This window comes from Schistocerca americana, chromosome X, assembly GCF_021461395.2.
Source record: "Schistocerca americana isolate TAMUIC-IGC-003095 chromosome X, iqSchAmer2.1, whole genome shotgun sequence".
In the NCBI taxonomy this organism is placed as follows: Eukaryota; Metazoa; Arthropoda; class Insecta; order Orthoptera; family Acrididae; genus Schistocerca; species Schistocerca americana.
Genome location: NC_060130.1, coordinates 869,653,349 through 869,676,575, shown reverse-complemented (window position 1 = coordinate 869,676,575; position 23,227 = coordinate 869,653,349). Strand labels below are relative to the sequence as shown.

The 23,227-nt window shown below is 42.0% G+C and overlaps 1 non-coding gene across 1 annotated transcript; it reads left to right on the top strand.

The window, feature by feature from the left end:
- Positions 1-217: 217 nt before the first annotated feature.
- Positions 218-292, top strand: Trnas-cga. Its single transcript has one exon. It is a non-coding gene; the product is annotated as a tRNA-Ser (tRNA).
- The last annotated feature ends 22,935 nt before the right edge of the window (positions 293-23,227 follow it).

Here is a 23,227-nt window from a genome sequence, read left to right as displayed (position 1 = left end):
TTATAACTAACTTCCCTAGACTAGTTTGTAATCAATATGTAAACAAGTGAATTTGAATAGGCAATTAAATTAGTATTTAATTACAAATTCATTGCCCATAGTTTTAAAACAGTCAATGAAGTGAGCACGAGAGGTAAAGAGGAACAGCAATGCGCACATTAGAGGACGCACGGCTGCTGGTTTGTGCTGCAACGATTTCGGGTCGGGTCATGAGTCGTGCTTGGGTAGCTCAGTTGGTAGAGCGCTTGCCCGCGAAAGGCAAAGGTCCCGAGTTCGAGTCTCGGTCCGGCACACAGTTTTAATCTCCCAGGGAGTTTCACCAGCTAAACTGTTCTAAAATTCTAGATTTCGCCTGATAAATTCGAAATTGCCGATATCACGAGGCGTCCAGGTCTCAGTGGACATACCATCTCCTCCTCCTCTCCACGAAGATCCGGGATGGACTCCCCAATCTGACGGGTGAATGCAACTCAGAAACTTGTTAAATATTCAGGCTTCTTAACCACTCAGTGCTGTAGCTACAGAACGTGTGGCTTGTCGCTGCCTTGCGTGTATTCTCATTGCCTCAGCCCTCTCCCACGCTCATGCTCTAACTTGGCGTACTAACGACCAAAAAAGTTCACGTGACGTCAGGAAAAACACATTGTATCCCACGTGCCGTGCAAGCATTCGCGAGTGTCACGCTACGCTCGAATTTGAAGAAAATTCTCAACCTCCTCCTCCCTTCCCTTAACCCCTTTCAGGCTACAGATAAAGCTGTGTCCAAGGTTTGGAGCTAGTTTATGCTGCTACGCTGATGGGAAATGTATCTATCCATAACACTAGTCTGTATTTATCGTAGTATTCATCGTGTGTACTGTAAAAATAGTTTTGTCGACAACATCCCAAGAAACAATATAAAAACCATTCATGAAAGCGATATCTGTGCATACTTTCATTACAGTGTGTCGATGAGCAAAATAGAAAAGTGCAGATGACATACTGACGCCATTATTCGCGAAATACGAACTCTGTCCAACACACACACGCAATACTGCCTCACAGCACCAGCCAACAGCTCACAGGCCACTCCATAGTCTGGAGGACTTGCGTGACCTGTACATGAACAGGTTATTCCCATCTTCCCCCGTCCACGTACTCACAGAAGCCATGCCAAGACGAATCGCAGCTTTCTCGCGTGCCAGATGAGGACAACGTACTACTGCAATTCTGGGCGCTATGATCTTACAGATCAGTTAAGTAGCTAATTATGTGTATATGCGATTTTTATAAAGAGCTTCCGAAAAATGGGACACTAATTACCAGTTAAGAGTAATTTACATATTCCATTCTCTGCCTCCTCGTTCTAGACTCCCTGCCATCAAAGAAGGCATTACACCTTTTCTGGATGTATTATAATAAAGTAGTCATGGAGATCAACAGCCGAGAAATCAGGTGTTACTAACATAGCAGTTTTAAATGGTGCTGTCTTATACAGGGTGTTACAAAAAGGTACGGCCAAAGTTTCAGGAAACATTCCTGACACACACAGAACGAAAATATGTTATGTGGACATGTGTCCGGAAACGCTTACTTTCCATGTTAGAGCTCATTTTATTACTTCTCTTCAAATCACATTAATAATGGAATGGAAACACACAGCAACAGAACGTACCAGCGTGACTTCAAACACTTTGTTACAGGAAATGTTCAAAATGTCCTCCGTTAGCGTGGATACATGCATCCACCCTCCGCCGCATGGAATCCCTGATGCAGCCCTGGAGAATGGCGTATTGTATCACAGCCGTCCACAATACGAGCACGAAGAGTCTCTATATTCGGCACCGGGGTTGCGTAGACAAGAGCTTTCAAATGCCCCCCATAAATGAAAGTCAAGAGGGTTGAGGTCAGGAGAGCGTGGAGGCCATGGAATTGGTCCGCCTCTACCAATCTATCGGTCACCGAATCTGTTATTGAGAAGCGTACGAACACTTCGACTGAAATGTGCAGGAGCTCCATCGTGCATGAACCACATGTTGTTTCGTACTTGTAAAGGCACATGTTCTAGCAGCACAGGTAGAGTATCCCGTATTAAATCATGATAACGTGCTCCATTGAGCTAGGTGGAAGAACAAACTAAAATGAGCTCTAACATGGAAATTAAGCGTTTCCGGACACATGTCCACATTACATCTTTTATTTGTGTGTGAGGAATGTTTCCTGAAAATTTGGCCGTACCTTTTTGTAACACCCTGTATTCACTGGTCTTACAAAGTTTGCATTCCCAGTGTCTTTCTTAAAGAAATGCCTCTGGTGGTGGTTGCAGTTGTTGTTGTTGTTGCTGCTGCTGTTCTTGCTGTTGTTATTGTGGTCTTCAGTCCAAAAACTGGTTTTATGCAGCTCTCCATGCCCCTCTATCCTGTACAAGCCTCTTCATCTCCGATAACTACTGCAACCTACATGCTTCTGAATCTGCTTAGTGTAATCATCTTTTGGTCTCCCTCTACGATTTTTACCCGCCACGCTTCCCTCCAATACTAAATTGGTGATCCCTTGATGCCTCAGAACGTGTCCTACCAAACGATCACTTCTCTACTCAAGTACATACATACATACATTAATCCTTGTTCCATAGATCATGAATACAACATTTCGTAATGATGTCGAACGTGTCTTTTTAACGTAAGTTTTCTTTACACAAAATAATTAATTTTTTCTTTTTTCTTTTTCTTTTTTATTTTTATTTTTTTAGTTACTACTTCATATCTAAGAATTCAACTATTGAGTAGAAGGAGTTGTCATTCAGAAATTCTTTTAATTTGATTTTAAATGTTGGTTGGCTATCTGTCAGACTTTTAATACTATTTGGCATATGACCAAAGATTTTTGTGGAAGCATGATTCATCCCTTTCTGTGCCAAAGTGAGATCGAATCCAGAATAGTGAAGATCATCCTTTCTTCTAGTGTTGTAGCTATGCACTTCGCTGTTACTTTTGAATTGGGATGGGTTATTAATGACAAATTTCATAAGTGAATATATGTATTGCGAAGGTACTGCGAATATCCCGAGTTCTTTAAATAAATGTCTGCAAGGTGATCTTGGGTGGACTCCAGCTATTATTCTGATTACACGCTTTTGTGCAATGAATAGTTTCTCTCTTAATAACTAATTGCCCCAAAATATGATGCCATATGAAAGCAGTGAATGAAAATAGGCACAGTAGGCTAATTTACTGATACATTTAACACCAAAATTTGCAATAACCATAAGAGCACAAGTAGCTGAACCTAACTGTTTCAGCAGATCATCGGTGTGTTTTTTTCCAATTCAATTTCTCATCAATGCACACACCCAGAAATGTTGAGTATTCTGCCTTAGCAACAGACTTTTGTTCACAGCCTCTATTTATCAATGGTGTTATGCCATTTACTGTACAGAATTGTATAAACTGTGTTTTCTCAAAATTTAGCGAGTCCATTTGCAGAGAACCACTTAATAATTTTCTGAAAGACATTATTTACAATTTCCTCAGCTGATTCTTGCTTGTTGGGCGTGATTACTATACTTGTACCGAGCGAGGTGGCGCAGTGGTTAGCACACTGGACTCGCATTCGGGAGGACGACGGTTCAATCCCGTCTCCGGCCATCCTGATTTAGGTTTTCCGTGATTTCCCTAAATCGTTTCAGGCAAATGCCGGGATGGTTCCTTTGAAAGGGCACGGCCGATTTCCTTCCCAATCCTTCCCTAACCCGAGCTTGCGCTCCGTCTCTAATGACCTCGTTGTCGACGGGACGTTAAACACTAATCACCACCACCACTGTACTTGTATCATCAGCATAAAGAACTAGTTTTGCATCTTCATGGATATAGAGTGGCAAGTCGTTAATGTACATTAAGAGCTATAAGGGACCCAAGGCTGAACCCTGTGGGACACCATTCTTGATACCTCCCCAGTTAGAGGACTCTGCTGATTTTTGCAGACTATCTGTACTGTTAATTTCAACCTTCTGCATTCTTCCAGTTAAGTATGAATTAAACCATTTGTGGACTGTCCCACTCATACCACAATACCTAAGCTTATCTAGAAGAATTTCATAATTTACACAATCAAAAACCTTTGAGAGATCACAAAATATCCCAGTGGGTGATGTTCGGTTATCCAATGCATTTAATATTTGATCAGTGAAAGCGTATATAGCATTTTCTGTTGAAAAGCCTTTCTGAAGTGTGCCACAAATTTCTCTTCTCCCCAGTTCTGTTCTGTACCTTATCAGTTACGTGATCTACCCATCGAACCTTCCGCATTCTTCTGCCACCACATTTCGAAAGCTTATATTCTCTTCTTGTCTAAACTATTGATCGTCCATGTTTCGCTTCCATAAATGGCTACACTCCATACAAATACTTTCAGAAAAGACTTCCTCGCACTTAAATCTATTCTCAATGTTTACAAATTTCTCTTCTGCAGTAACGCTTTCCTTGGCATTGCCAGTCTACGTTTTATATCCTCTCTACTTCAATCATCGTCAGTTATTTTGCTCCCCAAATAGCAAAATTCATCTACTACTTTAACTGTCTCGTTTCCTAATCCAATTCCCTTAGCATCACCTGATTTAATTCCACTACATTCCATTATCCTCGTTTTGCTTTTGTTGATGTTTATCTTACATCCTCCTTTTAAGATACTGTTCATTCCGATCAGCTGCTATTCCAGGTTCTTTACTGTCTCTGACAGAATTACAATGTCATCGGTAAACATTAAAGTTTTTATTTCTTCCCCCTAGATTTTAATTCGTAATCCAAATTTTTCTTTGGTTTCCTTTACTGCTTGGTCAATATACAGACTGAATAACATCGGGGATAGTTTACAACCCTGTCCCACACCCTTCTCAATCACTGCTCTCCTTTCGAGCCCCTCGACTCTTATAACTGCGATCTGCTTTCTGCACATATTGTAAACAGCCTTTCACTCCCTGTATTTTACCCCTGTCACCTTCAGTATTTTAAAGAGAGTATTCCAGTCAACATTGTCCAGAGCTTTCTCTAAGTCTAGTTATTCAACACTGAAACTCATTTCATTCCCGCCGAACGGTTTTCCATTTACCCATTTTTTTGTGCTTTGTGTCTCCATAATGGAGCGGCCTAGTCTTGTAATACTCGTATGTGTGTTGTACATGCAGTGTATAGAAGCCATTCTCCAGTATATGGCCGTTTGTTGTTGAGGTGACATCTAAATGAAGGCAGACGTGACATTCCAGATATGCAGAGATGATTTTGCTGTGATTAATTAGCTCAGAATGGAAATACGAAATTCTGGCTTTTAATACCAGTTGTTAACTCATATATTTGTACTTAACATACCAAAGACACGCTTGAAGATGTACTGTAAAAACAGTGCGAGGCACAAAATACAGTAATTATTTGTATAACGCAGTTCGCACGACAATCTGAAGTGCTGACCAGAAACAAAACACAAATCATCACATTTGCCGAATAAAAAAACGGAACATTAATCACTGTCCATGTTCAGATATTTGAACACACAGAAGAGCATTACTAATGAAACTCAACAGCAGTCAGTTCAAGTGAAATATTCCTGTTGGTGCTGCCATATGCCGCCCCTTGGATTTTACACGAGTAAAAGTCTGACGCTGGAACACTAAACCAAATTTTGGGTATCACCGCATCAACATAGACAATGCGGAATATCCTGAACTTTTCTTAGAAAGAGTCTTAACTACTATATGGAAATGGTATTTTTCTATTATTATAATTTAATAAGTAGGTAACTCAGCAGAGAACATAATCTGAAATGTGCTATTAGCAGAAACGTTCTCAGTCAACACAAATTAACATGTTCTGTTAACTTGAAATTGGTGGGTGCCCAGAAGCGCGCGACTAAAATCTAAAAAACACAAAGAAATAAAGAAGAAAGTGAGGTTACGGCGGTTTTTGTTTTGCTTCGCTTGAAGGACAAGCTCCCCTAGCTGGTCTCAAAGAGTGCCGCTTTAAATGTCAACTGATCGTATCCCGACGACTTCACGAAACGCTTGGCTCACGTATTCACCTTCTGGAGAGCCGTTTTGCAGTACGAACCTCAGACGGCGTATTGCTGCCTAACAGATATTAAATCTTCGTTACTGTGGCTGTGAGAGAGAATCTGAAAATAATTTGCCTTACTGCGCAACTACTACGAAATTATAACTCCTTACTTTTCCAGCAACCCTCGTATAAACGCACACTACACAATACGCAAAAACAAACTCCTTGGAACTCACACTAAAACGAGAGTGAATAACATCACTCTTTATTCTATTACGCTGCTAAATGTAGCTGCATTTTGGACGATAAGGGAACTTTCTTATTTTAATTCATTGGCTATAGTCTTCGGCCCTTAAAAAAATTTGACTGGTTTCTGTAACACTGTTGCCTCAGCTCTTTGCTAACACGTTGTTGGACGCGTTTACTTATTTGTGAATTGCAACATGTCAGGTAACCAGTCAGTTTGTATGGGTGTTAATGTTGATGCTCGGAAATGTCCTCTCCAAAAAATATGTTTTAAAAGTATGCTAGCTTTTTAAAGTTTAAACGTTAAATTCGTCGCCCTATGTCTTACGGAAGATACGGTAAAGTGAACCGTTGTTGAATTTTCTCTAGGGAGCCTTCCTCATATTTATCTGGAGTGTTCTTGGACAAATTCCGGCATTTACGGGCTAATTGGTTTTTCCAAATATTTGTTCACAGTTTTTCATTTTCGTCAAGTCAGTCGTTAGATAACATTATTGGAAAACAGCGATCTGTTGGTTAAGTAATATTAGTAAAAATCAATCTCGGAACAGTCATTTATTAAAAATATGACTGGTTTCTGACCCCCGTAGTAGACCATCTTCAGATAATGCACCATCAGGCTAAAGATGATGACGTCTGGAATGACTGTGCTGACCCCAGTCGCAAAACTGCTAGGGTAAACACAGCTGTTCAAAAGCGTCATCGTTAGCCGGATGGTGCATTATTTGAAGATGGCCTACTACTAGAGGCCGAAACCGATCATATTTTCAATAAATGTCTGTGCAATCGGGACCGTTTTTTACTAAGTTTATTCAATCGTTATTGTGTTTTTGGAAATGCTGGAAAACTGTATCGGCACTGAGATAATGCGTGCTGGATTTTTTATTGTATCTGTTTGTTAAACTTAATAAATCTGTTTGAAAGTAACTGGTACCACCGACATTGTGATGAATGAAGGTAACACTTTTCCACTTAGGCTGCATTTTTAAGACATCTCCGTCAGTTTTGCATGTCTTCTTTTGGTGTACCCCAACGTCGATATTAAAGTCAAAAAAGAAAAAAGAAAGTTTATGTCTACTGCTTAGATTACGACTAAGAACTGAAACTAAGATGGCGAATCAAAACAGAGTTGTTAATGAATCAACCAAGACTTCCAACAGCGATCCTCAACACCGAGTCAGATACTCTGATGAAAGGAGAAGCAGACTTGGTGCGGTTTGTTAAAGCGGGAACATATCATACTGTCTCTGTAGAAACCAAGAAACTGAAGTATTTCATTGTAAAGTGTCCTTTTGTCTTCCATATTTCTGAACTTTTATCCCGAGATTTTTTTATTTGCTGAAACAGCCGAGGACATTGCAAAGTTGCAGTTGTAGGTAAAACGGTTAGAGATTTATATTTCCAGCCTACTGATTGGATTCCTAAAGAGAACAGAGTAACGCCTTTTTAACTTTGTCTCACGACTCAAGCACAAGTTACCGCCCATAAAAAGAAGAAGAAAAACAAAGTGCAGTGACTACATTGGGGCCTTTCCTAGCTGATAGTGATGAAGGCGCAATGAATTCGTGCCGCAGCTTAACGGAGTGGTGGAAGCAATTTTCATCTGTCAACAACATGGCGTTTTGTACATCACATGTTTAGGTGTAGAAGTCTCGAGTAGGGCACTGTGTAATAAGTGTCGTCTTTGTGTAATTGATGATGATGAGAGGATCTGGGGGCTGAAGACCGCCGCCAGCGCATAGACTACGCCTCTCGAATAGCACCAAGAGGGTCGCTGAGCTTAACGACCCCACCTGAGACACACATCATCTATATAACCTGCGTTACACGGAGCACGTTTAGTCGTAAGCTTGCCCGACGGAGCGAATGATTGTTGCTTGCAAGGTGCGGCGGAAGCTCTCACACGCACACGCTGTTACGTCTGTGACAAGTTGCTAACGAAATGTCTTTTTCAAGTGCCGACGTTCATAAGGCATTACCGTCAGTATTACAGAAGTCGTGAAGTCGAGAGCAACCACCGGCAGGAGCATTAATACCACACGCTTCGTTCACATTGTTTAGTTTATTAGTTTTTTCCGTTCGCCTGAGAAGAAACATAAGATTTTGTATCAGCCATGAAACGAAAATTTATGTTTATTTACTTCCCCAAACTAGTTTCGGCGAAATACTACCACCATCAGTGTGTTTCTTTATTCTAAAACATGAAAAATTTAGCAACTTTCCAATACTTTACAAAGAAAACGGTGTTACGTGTATACTGTCTGTTTCCAGATTTGTGTGAATAATTTCTATGTTTGTTGGAGTTTTTTCAGCGCACAGCATGTCATCTGCGAAGGTACAAGTTGCTATTGTTAACAGATGCGAAATTACAAACGTCTGTGCTATTACAAATGGAGTTTGGCGTAGTATTGTGACACAGTCTTGGTGGGCACGGGGTGCTAACGTATTCTATCGTGTTTTCACGTTAGTTAATCGGCTTCAGTTGCTCACACAACACATAAAAAGCATAACGTTTATCTGAGGCAATAATACAAATATTACGCCATCTTACAATTGAGGTTTGTGGCGTGATGCATCGCGTATCGCGAGAAATTTTGAAAGCTGTGGTGGGAATTGTTACGACATCTGTTTCTTTCTGAGCGGGAAGGGGGAGGGGGGAGGGGGAGTATTGTGTGTGTGTGTGTGTGTGTGTGTGTGTGTGTGTGTGTGTGTCAGTTTTATGCAGACAGGGACCAACAGGAGAGTTAAAGTTACAATGATAGTAACTGTTTACTTACGTCTTTAGTACTGCCATTTTTCTTATTCTAAGAGTTTGAGTATTTTGTGATCGTTAGTGTCACATCAGCTAACTTCGTAGTGCAGATTTTAGCGCTAGTTTTTATATTTTTCTTTTCCATGTTTATATTTTTTGTGCATCGTAATTTTAGTAGCTCAGATTTACTCTGACTATAGGGCTATACTCGAATAATTTGATCTCTTGTTGCGGATCATTTGTGATTTCTGAATTAGACTACAACTTATCGTAATTTTGTGTAGTTTTACGTTGTAGCAAATGAACAGATGCTGTGCTTATTATGTGCGACACAATGAATTAGCCGGTGTCCGGAAACAGTTAGAAGCTGTGTTGGCCACTGCTGATAGACTTCAGACTTTTGCGACGTTGGGACACAAGCTATGATGATTCTGATGCCGCTGAAAATTCCTGGAAAGCCGCATGCCACTGCATTTTTCGATGTGCAACATTTGACTGGTTTTCTTCACTCGAGGGTGAGTGGCCGACAATGATGGGTTCTCCTCTCTCTGGCCGGAAGGCGAATTTAGGAACTGCCCATACAGTTGCCCTTTGCGCGTTAGTGAAAGGTATACGTACTGCAATGTGTTGATAATAAATCTGAGCAATCACGGGATGGCTCGCCTGTTGCCTGTTCTCTGCCAAGTCCAGACAGGCATAGAAGGTGGGAATGTTGGTCACTGGGAGCTCCAAACAGCAGGTGGGTCGATATGCACGTCACACACCAAGTGGTGTGAGTTTGACTGGAGTGTTACCACTACAGCAATGATTATCTGGCGTTGTTCGTGTACGACGAGCGAAACCGTTGTTAGTGTACGAAATAGTTACGACCTGTGACCGTTTTATCTGAAGACTAATTACAACTGTCACTGTGTCCCCTGTAGGCGCTGCCCGCATCTGCTAATAAGGTCTGAATCCTCGATCTTCCAAAAATGAGTCGAGAATCTTAACCTTTGCTGCATCGACTACTCCTAGGACGATCCTACACGCCTGAATTTTCAATCAGGTTTCCGTCTCCGCTGATCGATGGAACTATTGGTTATGTCTGTCACAATTTGTCAACAGCTTGTAGTGTGAGATGAGGGCACTCGTGGCGCTCACACTTAACAATATATTCACAGCTTCTGACCTTAAGAAAGTTCTCACTTTTTTCAGTTGGATGGAATTTCATTCCAATTTACCTAATTCATTATAAACGTGATATTTCGTAAATCGGAGTCGTTATAAAAGGAAGAAGGAGGTCAGGTGTCAACGCCTTGTCGAAGAAGAAACAGGGCACAAGGATAATGCTGTCCTCGTTCAAACGAACCATCTCATCATTTACCTTAAACGATATGGGGAAATACGGAAAACCTAAATCTAGGTAGACGACCGGGACTTTGAACTACCATCATCACGAATAAGAGTTCAGTGTTCTACCAATGAGCCGCTTCAATATGTGAAGTCATTAGAGAAGGCGCACTAGTTAAAGTGAAAACAGTCCCACATCTGTTTTCAGTAACATCATTAAACCATCAGTGTATGAAAAATTCATCTTCACCAGCAACAGATCGACCTATTTCCAACACTCAGTGTGGCTTTCTGCCATAACTGTTCCATAGATGACAAACTGCTTCTCTTCATCCGCCTTATCACACGAACTAAATAAGCAGAAATCCGCCGTTTGTTTCTCTTTTACCCAAAAGACTGGACCGACATTCTGGTCTGCCGTCCCAACTACAGACTCACGCGCTCCCAATTAGCTATGTCCTTGTAACGGCACCCTCCATCCCTCATTGTCCTGCAGATATCACAAACAATTACACCAACTGCCGCATCTTTCACCCTACTGCTGTGGTGCCTCAAGGACATATCATGTCCCGTCTTCATTGTATTCTCTATACAGTGCACAGATTCCTAAATCCTTGTCCCTCTACTAATTTTCTCCAGTTTACTGGTGACACTGGTTATATACATGCCCATCACTCCCTCTAACTGCCCCAAGCCTTTCTCCAGCTTTGCCTGAATCTCCAGGTTGAGTAACGTAACGAATGTAAACTGCAGGTAGATCAACTCAAAAGCCAACACACCCTACTTGGACGCACCAATCGGTGTTTCCGTCGTCCCGATTTCCATTTCAGCCAAACCCATTCCTCTTACTGACACAGTAAAGACTTAGGACGAATGTACACCTCCTCACCATCCAACGCAAAGCAAGAAATCGACTGAAACAACTAAAATTATTAACAGGCTACACCTGGGAGCTACTTACATCCGCCATTATCCTCATCCACAAATCTCTCATCCATCCAGTCGTAAAATATACTAATGTTGTCCCTCAAAATTTTTACAAATTCTTTCAGTTCCTCGAGACACAGGCTCTCCGTCGCACTTTCTGCACCAGACTTTCTACCCTTTGCTATGCATTTCTCACACTTTCTTCTACTCTTTGAGCACGTTCGAACCCATTACGAAAACCGGAATACCCAACACCAGTAATCCACATGGTGACTTCTTGTCACCAATCCTGATACCCTGTTGGACCATTCACCCCATATTCCAGCTACCACGCGTCTCTAAAAAATTATCAAAGCTATCTTGCCGAACTTCTAGCAATGTCCAATTCCAGGTTATGGAAACTGCCCTGCATTAGCTATCCTCCCAGCCATAGTCTACAAATTTCCACCTCTGTCATATTCTAATGTATCACATCGATTCTCTCTCGTTCTATTTGCTCGCCCATTCAGTGTTATGATTCCTCCAGTCCTTCAAGGTTCCATTCTGTAAACATATTTTGATCTTCGTCATGAACGTAACAATTTTTCGCACTTCACCAGCGTCACCATTGTATGGTAACGGCACCCGACATAATGTGTATCTATTTTAAACGCTTTTCTGTTGCACATTTGTGATGGCTCTGAGCACTATGGGACTTAACATCTATGGTCATCAGTCCCCTAGAACTTAGAACTACTTAAACCTAACTAACCTAAGGACAGCACACAACACCCAGCCATCACGAGGCAGAGAAAATCCCTGACCCCGCCGGGAATCGAACCCGGGAACCCGGGCGTGGGAAGCGAGAACGCTACCGCACGACCACGAGCTGCGGGCGCACATTTGTGAAACCATTATTTGTGTATGCTTCTTAAAACTAAAATAATCGTCCTGTTTCTTTTATTTACTACAACTTTGCAAAATATGTAACACTTAGGCTGAAGAGCCGTATAATCGGATGTCAGCCGGCCCACTGGTTGGAAAATTGAAATAACAGTAAAGAGCCGCGCGGTCTCAGGCGCCTTGGCACGGTTCTCGCGGCTCCCCCCGTCGGAGGTTCGAGTCCTCCCTCGGGTATGGCTGTGTTTGTTGTCCTTAGCGTAAGTTAATTTAAGTTAGATTAAGTGGTGTGTAAGCCTAGGGCCGATTACCTCAGCGTTTCGGTCCCATAGGAACTTACCACAGAAAAAACCGTCAAGAGGAAAATCATTTGGCATACAACAAGTGGAGTAGACTGATTAAGAAATTCCGTCATTCACGTGACATGCTTAGAAACGGAAAAGGGGGGAGAAGGGGAGGGATCAAGTAACGATATAATCGTATCATATATCAGTTAAGGGACTAGAGATAAACAATGGTACGGTTTAAGGCCTTAGGCAACGACGGATGTACTAGAAAGAGTCTAGCTCAGCCCAGCGGTGCAATTTTGATACCGCTCCCCGTGTGGTGTTACGAGAACACTGGGGGGAGTGTGGAAGGCGTGGGCGACGTCAACCATTCGTTGTTAGCAGCCAGTGAGATCAACGACCAAACAACTTGTTCGTAACAATGAGTAGAATCAATTGCATCAAATCACGACATCAATATAAAGGCGAAATTCACAGTGTATTCGAAAACACAGTGAACTTAATTACAGAAGTTATGGCTCTGAGCACTATGGGACTCAACTGCTGTGGTCATCAGTCCCCTAGAGCTTAGAACTACTTAAACCTAACTAACCTAAGGACATCACACACATCCATGCCCGAGGCAGGATTCGAACCTGCGACCGTAGCGGTCGCCGGTTCCAGACTGTAGCGCCTAGAACCGCTAAGCCACTCCGGCCGGCTCCAAATCCGGCGCCGTGGTAACTGTGGTGCACCACGGGCCATAGATCACTGGGGTGAATGACGGCTGCGGAGATGTGTAGGGATGAAAGCGCGCAACTGTTGTGCAATTGACCGCCCACACAAGCCAAGGGGCTACCAACTGTGTCTCCTCATCGACCGCTCGGCAAATGGGCCTCGGCAGCAGGCCCTGGTTCATGCACGCGTGCTGACTGCTGTTCATTCGCGATGGAGGCTGGAGTTTGCACGCCAGTATCGCTACTGGACGTCCACTGAGTGACGACATGTGGCCTTTTCAGATGAATAACCTTTTACGCTTCACTGAACAGACTGTCTGAAAGCAAAGGATCCAGGCTGGAGGGAGAAGCTTTATGGTTTGGGGAATGTTTCCGTGGCAATCCCAACTACTTACAGTTTTGTTTTTCTCCAGCAGGACAATGCAACGTCTCAATCAGCTCACACTGTACGTGCGCGCTTCGAAGAGCACCGGAATGAGTTTACAGTACTCCCCTGGCCACCAAACTCCTCGGATTTGAACCCAATAGAGAGTTTGTGACACTACCTCGCTCGGCCTGTACGCGCCATGGATCAAATGGTCCAAATGGCTCTGAGCATTACATCTGAGGTCATCAGTCCCCTAGACTTAGAACTATTTAAACCTAACTAACCTAAGGACATCACACACATCCATGCCCGGGGCAGGATTCGAACCTGCGACCGTAGCGGTCGCGCGGTTCCAGACTGAAGCGCCTAGAACCGCTAGGCCACAACGGCCGGCAGGAATTGTCATTTTGGTAATGGAAGTTAAGGGCGGGGGTAAAAATTTTAGGAGATCAACGCTTGAATAGAATGACTAGTTTGAAATGGTTGTGGGTTGCTGTAGTTATACAGAGATTAGGCTTGTACAGTGTAAACTAGCATGTAGAGCTGCACGAAACCAGTCTTCGGGCCGAAGACGATAACAACAGTTACGTGGGAAGTGCATAACCTGTGATCACTGATTGTCTTCTGTACAATTTCTTGACATGTTCGGCACATGAAGCTGAGCTACTTGTCATAACAACACATTCGTCGGCTTTGCCAACTCACAACAAAACTATCAACTTTCGGAGTGCTTCCAAGATTTGATAGGATACCGCAGCAACAATACGTAGAGGTTGGATTATAATATTTTTTTTAGGAATAAGTTTTCTTTTACACTATCGTCTTGTAGTGTAGCATCTACAGAAACAGAGAGACTGTTCGTGTTACACAGGAATCTGGTAAGGAGCCAAACAGCGTCTTGTTTAAGAAACCTCGCCTGGATGCTTTAAACGTACGCCTCTTCAGTTGATTATAAAAGCAGTGCATTAAGGTAGTTCGATCTCGCTTGATTCAGATATGAGAAAGGAAAATTCCTGCTTTGCAGTGGGAGCGAGTGTTTTTCCTTGTATCACGGACTGCGGAAAAAGAGACAGGTATTTTTCAAGCTCATTTCTGCTCAGCCGTGTTTGCTGGCTAAGACAAAACTGGCAAAGTCAACGTTGCAAGCCACAGTTATCTATGGCGTTATGTTCAAAATATTTTTCAACTGAAGATAGTGCAATCGTGTTGAAACATATTTTGGGGATAAAGAAATAAAAAAAGGGGTTACAAAGGTGGGCCTGAAACGTTCCATCTCGTCCGTGCCATGGAGATTACGCGAAGTTGCGCAAAATCTCAGTGCCGACCGCGGCCAGAAACCGCAAAGTCTGTATGATGTCCGGTGCTCGAGACAAATTACTCAATGTACCGCTCCACTGATTTATTCGGAAACGCTTATTGGCGGATCGAAATCAGCTCTCAGCATTAACTACACTTTTAAAATGAGTACGAATACGGAACGCCAGCCTCTCTTTAAACCAGAGACAGTTTTAATGAAATTGCCTGCATGCGGTTCCTGTAGCTATCTAACGACTCTCAGGAAGATTCTCACATTGACCACTGAAATTCCGCCGACAACCTCCGCAACAACAAAACCAGAACGCAGTTCCACGTCGAAAGGTCAAAGGACACGTCAAAGCACAACGCTCAAATTTCCACGGAACCAAATGGAATATATTTGTTATAGTTAAATCCCACCAAGTCCTATTAGTTAAGTGAACACCACCTCTAGCTGCCAGTTGCACGCTCTGATACAAGATACCACTCCCTATAGAGCACTTGCAAACTCATTAAACGGCAGCAGTCGCCCAGAAAGACACGAAAATGACAGGACAGAATTTCACTCCCGCGTACGGGGATGCAGTTCCGATTCTTGTAGTCTCTCCGTATTTAAATAATAAACTTTCTGTGAAAGATCGCTGTCTCTTGACTTCAGATAAACACTTTAAAACAACCACGCCGTCCTATAGGACCCATGACTTGCCACTTCAAGCCTATAACGTCTGCTGGTCGACTATTCCATTCGACGAGCTCCAAAACAGCTCCACGAAATTGTTTAACATTCAAGCGTATCGGCCAACCAGACACAGCAGCCGCATGCAGACAATTTCGTTGGATCCTGCCTCGGGCATGGATGTGTGTGATCTCCTTAGGTTAGTTAGGTTTAAGTAGCTCTAAGTTCTAGGGGACTGATAACCTCAGATGTTAAGTCCCATAGTGCTCAGAGCCATTTGAACCTATTTCATTGGTCGTTTACCGCTCGTAGACCTCCAAAGGGGATTAGGAAAGGACCAGCCCATCATTTCCACCTCCCCCCCCCCCCCGCCCCCCTATTTCAGAAATCAGCAGACGTAACAGCCACACCAAGGCTCTCACTGTTCATTTATTTGCCATGTAGATGAAGCGTGTTTTCCAAGCCTTGCCACCTCATAAAGACATATGTGTTTACTTCACTGCAATTAACGACTCAAGAGACTTGTTACATATTACTCGGATTCGTACCTCAGTGTGGACCTTCGTAATAGGAGTCACGGTTGTGGATTGCGTTGTTGTTAGTACAGAGTTTACCACGTTAGCCGTACCGGCCAGAGAAACTAGTCGGGCCTCTAGAAAGTTATCAACGTTTACACTCTAGAAAGTTAGCAACGTTTACACTTTGGTGCTTGTAGATGTTTTACACCTGTGTAAGCGCGTCTGGGCTTCTTTCCTATTTCCTCCACAAATATAGAATACAGTGCGTCACACTTAAACCGATTGATGTCTTTCACTTAAGCTGGCTAACAACTATCCTGTGTTGTTTACTACTCTGTAGGTAGCTCGTCCATAGTGTCTTGTGATTTGGTTCGATGGAATACATTTTGATCACTTGTTATTTAATGAATCCAGTTTTGGGACCTTTAGCCACTGTTACCCCAATCCCAGAATTAAATATAAGGACTATTGAGTTAGGCCTACATGATAATATACGTTCACATGGGTCGATTCCTTACCCCACTACCTACGGCACAACCAGCATGAAGCTCTAAGATCAATACTCTCCTGTATTAATAATAATCCAGAATGAATTTCTATCGATCATGTTGGGAAAGCTATGACCCGGATTATTCTCAGAAACATCAGCAGATTCATCTACTGGAATTTGAGGCTGAGGAAGTTTACTGTTGATAATTAATCCCAACAGCAACTACACTGTCAGCTGTCGAAAACCCGTATCGAAAAATTTTTGAAGAACTGAAATATTGAGCTATGCACATTAAAACCGGGTGCGACAATTCTTACGCATTATAAAATGTGCTAATTCGAATGATCTGAACAACTTCGAAGTTTTGTGAAGCTGTCCTAACGAAAGATACAAAAGAATTTTGTACGGAAATAACATCGGTAACGCGCGCGCGCGCGCGCGCGCGCGCGGCTGGCTGTGTGTGTGTGTGTTGCAGTGAGAGAGAGAGAGAGAGAGAGAGAGAGAGAGAGAGAGAGAGATTTTAAGCATACATAAAGCGGCTCGCATAACAACGAGGGCGTCGTTGTGGTCCTACCCACTCGCGCAGCTCGTTAGGAGTAGCTGATACCGACCAGAGCAGGGAACAACCCTCTTGATACTGATCGTATCTTACGGACAAAGACGTGTCGGAATCCGCTGTTCCAGTCACCTTCAATGGCCAGATAGCTGCATCCACTAACAAGCTCATCACTAATTTACATTAAGAATTCATGTGAACTTAGAATAAAAGCTCTCAACGAGTACCAATAACGCAACATTCTTTGCGAAAATGCAGTACTTACAACGATCAGGAACGTAATTTCGCCGTATGTGGCACTGACATCTAATGAACTGCGTCGTGGATCATGTGGCAGCAGAGATTCTCTGAACTGGAAGAGATCGAGTATATATAGGTCACGGGCGAGTCTGCAGGCAAAGAACGATGAACCATCACATTGCAAGAGTGCATCGTGAGTCAGATCATCTATTGTTAGAAGCAAGCACCTCACAGATTTAGAACACGTACGATTATTCGGATGTTGCTAACTGATTTGTGCCAACGTCAGACATTTATGAGAACAGTACGAGACTTTTGTATTATCAGACGAACGCGGAATCAGTAACTGGCGGCCCAGCTTATAGATAGTGAGGTATATGACCAAGGAACCTGGATAGATGCGGATGTATGTAAGTTAACATTCTAAATTAAGACGCAATAGAAGCTCGGTTTGACAAGGATGGTACAACTTAATTATTTGTGTTTTGCGTGGATAATATTTTTGACAACTCACAATTATGTGAAACGTATCAGTAGGTTTATCATTGGCTGGTAGTATGTAATTCGTAAAGGATGTAGTCAAATATTTTTATGGGTACATGCTTCTTTCGTTCCTGTGCAAGAGTAATGTTACATTGTGGACGGTGGAGACATTCTTCCCAGTGCCATATTTATAAATGTTGCCATTATTGTCAAATTGTGACTAGATCTTCACAAGATACTTGATAAGAGAGTAAAGGCGCTGTAAGGTTCATGAGGTTCGAGGATGAACGCCAGACTTTATCTCACAGCACCTCACTGTTCAATGAATATTTTGTTTCTCGGTGTGGAAGTATTCCATATGGCGTCAGTGAATAGAAACACCCAAAGTAAGCCAACTTCTTGATGCCTGGATAATCGAAATCAGCAATTACGCGTAGAGGAGATGTTTCTGAAATCAAGTGCTTGAAAAAACGATTAAATGCGATGAATATTCGCACTTAAGGGTTTTGAACACGCAGTTTTACACATTTTCTTTCCTTCGTGCTCTATTGTTATTGATAGTGATGGTTCAAATGGCTCTGAGCACTATGGGACTTAACTGCTACGGTCATCAGTCCCCTAGAACTTAGAACTACTTAAACCTAACTAACCTAAGGACAGCACACAACACCCAGCCATCACGAGGCAGAGAAAATCCCTGACCCCGCCGGAAATCGAACCCGGGAACCCGGGCGTGGGAAGCGAGAACGCTACCGCACGACCACGAGATGCGGGCTATTGATAGTGATACAGTGTACCCTGTAGGCAACGGAATTAACTGTTTTTTTTTCTTAGTGATAGGCCATTTACCAAGAAACACTCAATATATGTTTCAATTTCATTCGGCTTCGTTATGATGACTGCATAATCAGGAAAGAGCGCTATTTCTGCTTGACCAGTTTAGGTGAAAGGTTTTTTATATACCGACAAGGATGAAAGTATACGATAACAGAAGTATGAAAGTCCCAGTTAACATGAGAACGGAGCTACATGAACTCATAACTCAAATCATCTGAAGTTTAATGTCCGCTATGCCTTACAGTGTGTAAAATGTAGGTAAACCAAGAAGATAGTGCTTTGTACGACCACACTACTACCGATATCGCTAGAAACGAAACTGGAATAAACCTCGTGGACAATAACGGTACGTGTCTAGAAGTCACGCATAAGAATATGGCTTTATATTTGCCGTTTCCCGACCTTCAGAGGATAATGATGGATTTTTATCTCGTTTAACCACGACGCAAAAGCCACTACGGTATTTCAGCGTTTGTGTAATACAGTAGGATGCTGAGACTGCTGTTTCTGATATTATCTCCTTACATCCCACCATCCCTACATCGTTCTTTCGGCGAGTCCAAGGATGACATCATACCTTATCTTGTTTCAGGTGAGTTAGGATTCTAGCGAGAGCAGTATTACCTGTGAGGGAAACAACGATTGTTGAAATTAAGTTTTTCAGGACAGCCACAAGTAGTACTCAGAATGTTTTAGTGGCCGGTTTTGCTCTTTGATTGTAAAAAAGCATTAGTTGCCTGACTGTTGTACTTTAAAACTGTAAATTGCAGAGGTTCTGATGATGCTTTTGTAAAATTAAAGAGGGAAACCGGCCAATAAGACATACTGAGTCTCACTTTTGCCTGTCTTGAAAAACTTAGCAAGGATTCTGTCTTTTTTACCTAGTTACCAACGAGATTTTAATCTCTAAACTTTCTGTTAAATATCGTTATTCTTCTCAAATTCTTTTACTAGATTCACATCGTTTCAGTAGCTTTTTTAGACATCGCTGGGATGCAGAAGCACGTTATATGAATTATGCTCTTGCCATATATGTAAATCAATTATCTCCATACATATCCGTCAAGCCCCAGGACAGTGTGTGGTGGAGAATACTCCGCACCGATTTTCTGGCCTATTCCAGTCCTGTATTCAGTGAGGGGAAAAAAGATTGTCTGTGTGCCTATTCATCCTCCCTAATCTCTCATAACATATTCTCACGATCCCTACGCAAGATATGTGACGGTGGCAGCATAATGATCGTTCTTTCTCTAGAACTGATCACACTAGCGCCTTCTCTGTGGTTCCCTTTACTGATGCACCGCACTCTGCCAGAACTGTTCAACAAACCTATGTCTTTCATTCGCCTTCCCTAACACTTGCTTCACAAGTTGGTACAATATATCGCTTCCTAGTATTAGCGCTAAATATTTATTCGTCGTGACATGCTGAAGAAATAAGTAAGAAACTGTAACTTTATCATTAAATTTTCTAGATAATCTAAGGAAGTTGTATTAGGACACTCTTTCTGTTACTTTTAATTTCAGTGTTATATTGTTAATCTCGGTATACTATTACAAATGTTACATGTATTTTGTTTGAAGCAATAATTTACATCATTATGTAATGAAAGTTTTTACATGAACAAATCTTAGATAGTTATGAAGATTTCATCAGATTTTTTTTTTTTCTTGTCTTTCCTACCAAATTATACCTTGACAAGTTCTCCATAACTATGTTTAATTTTTTTAGGAAGATTTCAGACTTTTCAAATATATTTCTACCATACAGACAGCTAATAATTCCAGCCATGTTGCTTACATTTTCACTATTGGATAAGGCAGAAACAATGCTGTTCCCAGAAACACAAACTGCTTATTCGACACCATAAAATTATTTCGATATATTGGATATCGAAGGGTTAATACTGTTCCATATATGATAACTGAGTTCATTTATAAGCTGGATGTTCCGATATGAAGATATCATGAATAATATATGGGACAGTCAACTGAAAACGAGACAGATGAAAAAAAATTAAGCAAACTGTTCATTACTTAAAAAGTAATCGACATAACTGTTAATACATTTATCGCACTGTCGGACAAAACAGTCAATGCCTTCATGGAAAAATTTTTGCTGTTGCCTACAGAATCATAATTGTATCCGTGCGTGCACTTCTTCGCCCGAAGCAAAGAGAATGCCACGAATGTCTTTCTTCAGAGCTCCAAAAACATGGAAATCGCATGGGGAGAGATCGGGAATGTACGGAGGATGTGTAAGGGCTTCCCAGCGAAAATTCTGCGTCGTACTCGATGAAACCTTGGCAACATGTGAGCCTGCTCTGGTGCACGCCTGGATACAATCATGGTTCCGTAGGCGGCCGCAAACAATTTTCCATGAAGGAATCGACTATCTTGTCTCACAGTGAGATAAATGGGTTAACACTTACGGCGATTGCTTTTGAAATAATAAACAGTTTACTTACTTTTTTCCACCTGTCTCGTCTTCATTTGACATCCCTTTTATCATGAGCGGAATGGGAAGGAGCCCTAATAACTGATACAATGGGAATTACACTCTACCCTCACGATGGTTTGTAGAGTGTTACGAACGTTGTCTTGTCTTTACCCACATTTAAAGAGAAATACTAATCATTACACCAGGTGAAAATTTTTATCAAGTCCTTCTGCATTTCCCTTGTATTGTGCAACAACGATATTTGATTGCAACAACAGCATTGGCAGTGAACAATCTAAAAATGCTGCTGATCCTATCTGACGAATCGACTACCTTTATTGGGCAAATGAATGTCCTGTTACGCTTTCTTAGGGGTCACTCAGTATTACTTTCTCTTCCATTCCTGCTCCTATAACTACATCCATACTCTGAAAATCACCGTGAAGCGCGTGGCTGAGGATACATCCCACTGTACCAGTTATTACGGTGCCTTCCCGTTCCATTCACGTATGGCGCGTGGAAAGAATGTGTGCTTAAATGCCTCTAGTGTTCTGTTATTACCCTGATCTTGTCCTCACGATCCCTACGAGAGTGATATGTAGAGGCTTGTAGTATATTCCTGGAGTCATCCATTAAAGCCGGTTCTTGAAACTTCGTAAGTAGGCAGTCTCGGGACAGTTAGCTTCTATCTTCTAGAGTCTGCCAGTTCAGTTTCTTCAACATCTCCATGACGTTTTCCACGGGTCAAACAAACCTGTCATCATTCGTCCTGTCCTTATCTTTGTATGATCAATATCCCCTGTTAATCGTGTTTGGCATGGGTTCCACACACGTGATCAGTATTTTAGGATGGGTCGCACGAGTGTTACGTAACCAATTTCATTTGTAGACTGATTGCATTTCCTTAGTAGTCTACCAGTGAACCGATGTCTGATACCTGCTTTGCGTACGACTGAGCTTATGCTATCGTTCTATTCTTATCCCTGCAAATTTCTACATCCAGTTATTTGTATGAGTTGACCGATACCAACTGTGACTCGTTGATATTCTGGTGATTCTGGTGCCACGGTTTTTCGTACAATTTCACTTTAAAATTTTTTTTAAAAAATGCTGCTTCGTCTTCACCACGAAACCTTCAATCCAATCACAACTTTCCCTTGTTAACACACATTGTCGTACTTTCGATAACAAGCGTAGGTGTGGTACTGAGTCAAACCCGTTTCGGAAATCAGAAATACTGCGTTTACCTGACTGCCTTCATCCACGCCCGTGAGGACGTTGGATTTCCCGTGATCTGTTTTCGAAATCCGTGCTGATTGGCATGGAGGAGATCATTCTGTTCGAGACACCTCGTTACGTTTGAGCTCACAATATGCTCTAAGATTCTACAATAAATGGTTGTCAAGGACATTGAATGGTACTTTTGTGGATCGCTTCTGCTACTCTTCTTGTATTAGGGTATGATGTGCGATGTATTCCATCCACTGGTCTCGGTTTTCTGTGTGAGAGGTCTGTAGTAGATGATGGTTAAAATAGGGCATAACTCAGGCGCAAATTCTGTATAGAATCTCACAGGGATTCTGTGGGCTCAGGAAATTTGTCCAGTTTTAGCAATTTCAGATATTTATCAAAACCATTATCACTGTATCTACATCACCCATCTTTGCAGTGGTGCGAAAATTAAATTGGAACAACGTGTCGAGAATTTGCGTACTCATTTTTATGGCTGATACATTCATGAAACCAACAACATACCTCTGAAAATACTCCGTACGATCATGTCACTCTTATTAGTCAAAGATGGCGGTTCAGTGTCTAACACCTTTCGGTAATTTAGAAAGACTGATTCGCCTTTTCGCTTTGATATACCACTTGCAAGATACTGTGTGTTACACAGAACTAGATTTTCCTTAATCTATGCTCATTCTTTGAAACTCGTGTCTTTTGCTCTGAGAAAGTCATAATGTGAGTCACCTGCTCTGGTTTTCCAGTCCTGCGGAACTATTCGCTGGTAAAAGATTCTCTATAATTGTAAGCTAGGAAAGAGGTCAATTCCGCAGTGTATTCAGTGTAAAATCTAACGAATTGCGTCAGCAAGGCCTCGTGGCTTGCTCCTAAAGCAATTTCACGAAGTAGCAGTCATTCATCGATATGTGTTCTGGCTGT